This window comes from Pteropus vampyrus, unplaced genomic scaffold (assembly GCF_000151845.1).
Source record: "Pteropus vampyrus isolate Shadow unplaced genomic scaffold, Pvam_2.0 Scaffold387, whole genome shotgun sequence".
Classification (NCBI taxonomy): Eukaryota; Metazoa; Chordata; class Mammalia; order Chiroptera; family Pteropodidae; genus Pteropus; species Pteropus vampyrus.
The window spans coordinates 3,804,861-3,813,160 of record NW_011889168.1 but is presented as its reverse complement, the minus strand read 5'-3'; the positions used below and the strand labels follow the sequence as shown (position 1 = coordinate 3,813,160).

The window sequence follows — 8,300 nt, the reverse complement described above, 5'->3', positions numbered from 1 at the left end:
TATAAAATTCCTCATGCTCCGGGGGACACTGCGCTGGGCTGTTGTCCCCGTCGCTGCAGGCTAAATAAAGTACCCATTCATTCCCTTGCTCTTTGGGTCTCCGAGAATTTTTGCGAGTTCGATAATGGACTTCTAAGTAATTCATGGGTCAGAAGGGGAAGAAAGCATTTGAGCATTTGAAATCGAACACTAATGAAAATAAAACTTGGATCTTTAGAAGAGAACTTTGTAGCCTTAATGCTTATATAAGAAAAACAGGAAGGTTGATTACTAGATTTTTAAAAATTGGATGGCATGCCCCACTACCGATGTCGCAGCCCCCAGTTACTCTTTCCACAGATACTTGGTGTCTGGCGCTCCATCACCTCAGCTCCCCGCGCCCAGAGTGGTTAAACTCTCGCAGCAGGCGACTTCCGTTTCCTGGCCTAAATCTGACACGTACTATTCCTCTGTGGCAACGACCCAGGGTCGGTGACAGCAGAGGAGCCGGGCGATGCCCTCAGCGGACGGATGGAGAGAGGCGCGGTCAGGTGGGCATGAAGCGGCAGCGCCCTGGGCTCTGAGGCCGCCAGCCGAACAGGGACCTTTCGGTCCTCCAGCAGTGGGGCCGGGAAGCCGCCAGGGCGGGGGCGGTCTGATTTCTAGGCGGGCCGCTCGGAGTTGTTCAGGTGGGATGGGGTCGGGGCTAGCGATGGGTGAAGCAGCAGCAGCAGCAGCAGCCCCCGGGAATACGGCTGAGGGCCCGGCCCCTGCGTCCTGAGAAGGGACAGTGCCCCGCCTGCGCCTCCGAGGCTGCTGGGGAGGGTGCGGCAGAAGTCCGGGTGGCACAACCCGCGGTTTGGCCCTATCCGCTACAGAGAAGTCTCACAGGCAGAGAGATCTGGTCGGGGACCACGGGCTCCTTGACAGAAATGACCACCCTTCCAAGATGGCGACTCCTAAAGAGACACTCCCAAGGGGACAGCCATATTACTTGCTTGACAAAGCAACTAAAGAAAATTTGAAATCTCGCCTCTCTTCCCCCCCACACACACGCACACACGCGCGCACACACACACTAACATAACGTAAGTGCACCGGTGTAATTGCAGGCGGACGGCCGCTTCCGAGGCGACACTGAGCATGTACAGGATGAGGTCCAGAAACCGAAGAGTCCCTCGGAGGCTCTTTCAGCACTTAGGGCTCCCAGCCTGAGTTTAACCGGGGCGGCGATTTAGGGCCAGAAAAGCATTGACATAATTATGGGGTATTATGACATGGATTTCGTACTTAGTGATGATACTCTTTAGGGTGAGTGAAGGGGCTTCTCTGGGTTCACTTAGAAGGTGCGTAGAGTGAGTGATAGGTTTATGGGTGAGTGATGGGGTCAGTGGGGGAAAGTAATGGGTAGTCAGTGGGATGAATGATGGGGAGATGAGTGATGGGGGGATGAATGAGTGATTGGAGAGTCAATGGGGTAAATGCTATAGAGTTTGTGATATAAGTGATGGTGAACTATAGGGTGAGTATTGGGGATCTATAGGATCAGTCATGCTGGCTTTATAGGATGATATATGTTGAGCGATGGGATATCTGTGTGGTGAGTAATAAGAATCCTCAGAGGTCATTGATGGGGTCTGTGGTATAAGTGATGGGATCTGTGGGATAGTAATCCCTGTGGTGAGCGATAAGGAATTAGTGGAATAAGAAATGGGGACTGCGGTGTGAGTGATAGGGTCTTTGGGGTATGATGGGTGGTCTGTGAGAAGAATGATGAGAGATCTGTGGGGAAAATGATGGAGGGTTCTGTGGCGATGAATCATAGGGTGTTAGCGGGATAAGTGATACAGATCTGTAAGATGAATGATGGAGATTCAGTGAGGTGAGTGATGAGGGTCTTTGGGGAGAGTAATGGGTGATCTATGGAGTGAATAGTGGAGAGTCTGTGGGGTGAGTATTGGGGAGTCGATGGGTTAGTAATGAAGACTGTGGGATAAATGATGCAGAGTCTGTGAGGTGTGTGATGGGGTTATTTGGGTGGGTGGTCAAGTTTCTGTGGTGTCAGTGATGGGGTCCCATGGGGCGGGTGTTGTATTTATTTGGGTTTAGTGATGGAAGGGCCTGTGGAATCAGATATGCTGCTTCATGGGGTCAGTGATAGGTGGTCTTTAGGTCTGAGATGGCATTGTTTCAAAAACCTACTTTTGACTTTGTTGGTCCTCCTGTATCTTTGTTCTCTGTGTCCTTAATTTCTGCTCTTGATTTTATTATTTCTTTTCTGTGTTTTTTCTTTTCTTTTTATTTTTTAAATTCCTAATTGAATGCTTATCTCATTAATATTCAATCGTTTTCATTTATAATATAAGCATTAAGTTCATGAATTTTTCTCTGAGAACATTTTAGCTCCGAGTCCCAAGTTTTGATATGCAACATTTTCACTATGGTTCACTTCTGTTTTCTATTATCTGTTGTGATTTTCTCTGTGACCCCTTAGTTATTTAGATATAAGATTTTGATCTCCCAAAAAGTTGAAAATTTTCTTATTGATTTCTAAATTACAGTCAGAGACTGTCATCTGAGTGATTATTAGGAACGGATGTTTTTAAGGTCAATACATACCATCAAATTATTTTCTAAAACTTGTAAAATTGGAACTCCTGCCAGCAATCTATAAAATGGCTCATTCCAAAATCCTCTCTCACATTGAATGTTAGTACTTTTAAAATTTTCCCTATTCTGAGAGCCAAACACAAGGGTATCTAGCTTACTCTGATGTTCATTTTCCTGACAACTAGACCCCATCTTTTCTTATTAATTGGCTATTAAAATGTATATTGAAATTTTTTTCATATCCTTTGCTCTTTTTTCTTTTAGGTGGTTTGTCTTTCTTACTAATTTGTGAATATTAACCATGTGCCATTTCTTGTAATTATATTTCCTTTGTCTCTTTATATCTTGATTTTTATAAGGTGTTTTCACATATAATTAGAAAGAATTATCATCTGATTAGATATATCTGTCTTTATCCTTTACAGGTTCTGAGTGTCTTGTCTTCCCTACTGAGTTCTCTGTACTTCATGCTTAAACAAATATATGCCTTAGATTTAACATTTTATGGTTTTAATTTTTTTTACAGTTTATTTATTTTTATTATGGTGACATTGGTTAATGAAATCCAGTAAGTTTCAGGTGTACAATTCAACAGTAAGACATATATATTGTATTGTGTGTTCACCACCCATAGTTAGAATTCGTTCTGTCACCACATATTTGACCCCTTTTACCCCATCTACTTCCTCCCTCCTCTCTGTTAACCACTAGACTATTGTCCATGTCCATGAGTCTCTGTTCATTTGTCCTATTTGTTTGTTGCTTTTAGGTTTACATCCCAAATATAAGTGACATCATGTGATTTTCAACTTTTTCTGTCTGGCTTATTTCGCTTAGCATGATTATCTCGAGGTCCATCCATGTTGTCGCAAATGGCAGTATTTCATCTCTTGTTATGGCTCTTCTTATTCACCATGATGACAAAAACAAATGTAAAATATCTAAGAATGAACTTTTTAAATAAAGGTGCTGTAATATTGTAATATAATAAAATAATGTAAAATTCCATTTTATATATGTACCACAGCTTCTTTATCCAATCATCTATTATAGGGCACTTCGGTTGCTTCCATGTCCTGGCCACGACGAATAATGCTGCAAATATCTTTTTGGATATATGTTTTCAAGTGTTTGGAGTAAATACCTGGTAGAGGGATTGCTGGATCATGTGGTAGATCAACTCTTAGTTTTTTAAGGAACCTCCATACTGTTTTCCATAGTGGCTGTACCAATTTGCAGTCCCACCAGCAGTGTATGAGGGTTCCTTTTTCTCCGCATTCTCTCCAACATTTGTTATTACTTGTCTTGTTGAGTATAGCTATTCTAACAGGTGTGAGATGGTATCTGATTGTAGTTTTGATTTGCATTTCCCTAATAGCTAGCAATGTTGAGCATCTTTTCAAATATTTGTTGGCCATTTGTATGTCCTCTAGGGAGAAGTGTATGCCATATTTTGATTGGATCATTCATTTTTTTGTTGTTGTTATTGAGTTGTATGAGTTCTTTGTATATTTTGGATATTAAGCCTTTATCAAAGGCATTGCTTACAAAATATGGTTTTAATTTTTAAAGTTAAGTTTTAATCCAACTGGAAATTATTCTGGTGTGTGGTGTAAGATAGGATCAAAGTTTGTATTTTTCATTTGAATGGAAAATTTGCCAGCACTAATCATTAAATGAATACCCTTTTGTAACTCAATTAAATGCCACTTTTGTCATATTAATTCCCAAATGTATATTGTTCTATTTCTGAACTCTATTTTTCTTCTGATATATGTATCTACTTCCTTTCAAAAAAATGTATTGACTTTAGAAATACTTTTAATATTGAATAGCGCTAGTCCCTGCAATGTTCTTTTTGTTGTTGTTGTTCTTTTCTTTAATATTCTTTAGCACCTTTTTGACATATTAATGTTAAAAACACTTTATTTTCTTTCAAAAACAACCATTAAAACTGCAATATTTTATAGTTTTCTTCTTATAGATCCAGTACCTTTTTTTAAAAAGTTCATTCTTAGATATTTTACATTTGTTTTTGTCATCATGGTGATTCTTTTTTATGTTCATAGGAAATAAATCTGTCAATTTTTGTAATTTTCTTTCTTTTTTGTATTTTATTTTTTTACGTAATCGATTATCAAATTCTCATGTGAATTCCAGTTGCTTTTCATAGTCTCTTAGTCTTCTTAGATATAATATTATATCACACCCAGTTAACAATGATACTCTCTCTTCTTTTCAAATATTTGTCCTGATTACCTCTTCTCCTATTGCATTAACAAGAGCTTTTGGAATAATGTTGAGTAAGACTTGAAAGAGGGTATCCCTATCTTGTTGCTAATTTGAAAGTGAAAGGTGTTCATTCATTCACCCAACAAACATTTATTGAGTACCTTCCCTTGCCAGATACTGGGTTTGAAATCTTGCATAACCACTTATTAGCTATATGATTTTTTCTAACAGTTTTTTTTAATATAATTTACCTACTATAAACTTCACCCATTTAAAGTTTACAATTCAGTGGGTTTTAGTATATTCATAGAGTTGTGCAGCCATCACCACAATCTAATTTTAGAACATTTTATCACTCCCAAAAGTAAACATTGGACTCCTTAAAAAAAGTAAACATCCCACCCCTTACCTCCACCTGCAGGCAATCGCTAATTTACTTTCTGTCTCTATAGATTTGCCTGTTCTAAACTTTTCATGCAAATGTAATCATACAATATGTGGTCTTTCGTGACTGTCTCCCTTCACTTAGCATAATGTTTTCAAGATTCATCCATGCTATAGCATCTATCAGTAGATGCTATATTCTTTTTTTTTTTAAATTACTGAATAATATTCCTTTCTATGGATATACTACATTTCGTTTCGTTTATCCATTCACCGGATGGACATTTGGGTTGTTTCTACTTTGAGGCTACTATGAATAATGCTTCTGTGAATATTTGTGTACAAGTTTTTGTATGGATGTATGTTTCTCTTGAGAGTGGAATTGCTAGATCATATGATACCTCTATGTTTAACATTTTAAAGAATTGCCAAACTGTTTTTCAAAATGGTTACGCCATTTTACATCCCACCAGCAATGTATGAAGGTTCCAATTTGTATCTTCACCAACAATTGTTATTGTCTGTCTTTTGGATTCTAGCCATCCTGGTGGGTGTGAAGTAGTATTTTATTGTGGTTTTGATTTTTATTTTCCTAATGATGACTGATGTTGAGCATCTTTTATATGTGCAATGAACTGGATGTTTATGTCTCCCCCACCCCACCAAATTCATATGTTGAAATCCTAATCTTCAATGTGATAATATTAAGAGATGAGGTCTTTGAGAAATGATTAGGTGATGAGGGTAGAGCCCTCATGAATGGAATTAGTGCCCTTATAAACGAAACCCTTGAGAGTTCCCTCTCCCATTTTGTTCTGTGAGGACACAGCAAGAAGATTGACATCTATGAACCAGGAAACAGGTTCTCACCAGACACCAAATCTGCCAGTGCTTTGATCTTTGACTTACAAAACTATGAGAAATAAATGTTTATTGTTTCAACCACCCAGTTTATGGTAGTTCATTACAGTAGCCCAAATGGCCTAAGACAATGTGCTTATTGGCTATTATATCCTCTTTGGAGAAATATCTACTGAGATCTTTTGCCTGTTTTTAAATTGGGTTATTTGTCTTTGTATTATTGAATTGTAAGTGTTCTTTATATAGTCTAGAATCAAGTCCCTTGTCAGATATATGATTTGCATATATTTTTTCCCATTTTGTGGGTATCTTCTCACTTTTTTAGTGGTGACCTTGTAGCACAAAAGTTTTTAACTTTGATGAAGTCCAATTTATTATTTTTCTTTTGTTGCTTGTGCTTTTAATGTCATAGACTTTTCTTTCCCCATTGAATTGTATTGAGAATCCTTATCTAAAACCAATTGACCATAAATGTAAGTTTATTACTGAACTCTCAATTCTATTTCATTCATCTATATGTCTACCCTTATGCCAGTACCACACTGTGTTGATTGTGTAGCTTTGTATTAAGTTCTGAAATAAGAAAATGTGTGTCCTTTAACTATGTTCTTAGTCAATGTTTTATCATTCAGGGTCCCTTGCATTTCTATATGAATTTTAGGATATGCTTGTTACCCTTTGTAAAAATGCCAGCTGGGATTTTGACATGGATCATGTTAAACCTGTACAGCATTTTTGGGAATAGTGCCATCTTAATAATATTAAGTCTTCTGATCTGGACTTGTTTTCAAGCATAATGTTTTCTGGTGATATTTTGGTAGTCATTATAATATTTAAATAGTTTTTTATGTTACTATTTTAATTCGTGTTTTTATTAAGAATGACTCCTGAATTGTGTCAATACTTTTTGATAGCCTTAATGTTGTTATTCTCTTTACTCAATTGTTGTAATGAGTTATATTGATATGTTTGTGGACCCATCTTTGCCTTCCTGATGATTCTATTTCATCAAAGGGAATTTTTCTTATGAGACACAGTTGGATTTCAGTTAGTAATATTTTATTTAAAAATTTTGCAACTATAAGAAACTGCTTATTATTTTCTTGTTTTTGTACTATATTTAATATTAAATAGTTTGTACCATATTTTAAATTTTGTACTATATTTAATACCAACATGTGTTGATATTAAGTTCATGCCAGTTTTTTAAAGGAATTCAGGAGATTTCTATGTTTTTATATGTCAAAATGGCATACAAATTATCTTCTTTTTGGTTTAGCTATAAACACATTTAGAACTGGTGCCTTTAAAATGGTAAATTTTAATTATTTTCTTTTCTCTGATTACTGATTTTTACAGAGTTTTTATTTTGAGGTGAATTAATTTTGGTAGTTTATGTTTGCTAAAATTTTATGTTTTCATAGAGTTACACATATGCTTAGTTAAATTATTTTGATCACTTCCGCATCTGTGGTAATTGCTCTTTCTTCATTCCTAAAATTGTGTGAATATATATGTGATATGTGTGTGTATTTTTCCTTCTCTTTTACCTTTATCAGGTTTCTCATGAAGATTTTCTTTTTCTAGTTTCTTAGGTTTAATACTTCATTTATCTTTAGCTTTTCTTTTTAAATATTAAAAGTATTTTAAACCAAAATAGCCTTTAAATATAGCTTTAGATATGTCTCAAAATTTGTTATGAAGTCTATAATTTTATTATTGAATTCATCTTCAATATTAGCAGGTTTAGACAATATTTCTTTTTTTTCAGCTTTATTGAGATATAATTGACATATAATATTGTATAAGTTTAAGGTATACAGTATGTTGATTCAATCCATTTATGTATTGCAAAATGATTACCACCATAGCATTAGCTAACATCTCCATCAGGTCACATAAATACCGTGTGTGTGTGTGTGTGTGTGTGAGATGAGAACATTGGAGATCTACTCGCTTAGTAACTTTCATATATAATTTACTATTATTAGCTATAATCACCATGCTGTACAATAGATCTTCAGAACTTATTTATCTTATAACTGGAAGTTTGTACCCTTTCACCAGCATCTCCCTATTCCTCCCACACCCCAGCCTCTGGTAAACTGCAAACTGGTTTTTGGTTATCTTTTTCTATATCTTTTTATTGAGATATAATTGTCATATAACATTGTGTAAGCTTAAAGTGTACAACGTGTTGATTTGATACATTTATATATTGCAGTATGATTACC

General features: G+C 36.3%; 1 protein-coding gene across 1 annotated transcript in view; it reads left to right on the top strand.

The window, feature by feature from the left end:
* Window positions 1-419: 419 nt before the first annotated feature.
* The window catches only part of ZNF41 (zinc finger protein 41), a 57,522-nt gene continuing 49,641 nt past the window's right edge, over window positions 420-8,300 (top strand). Inside the window, 1 exon segment of the mRNA XM_011380077.2 lies at window positions 420-530. The gene's annotated coding sequence lies outside the window, so the exon portion shown is untranslated.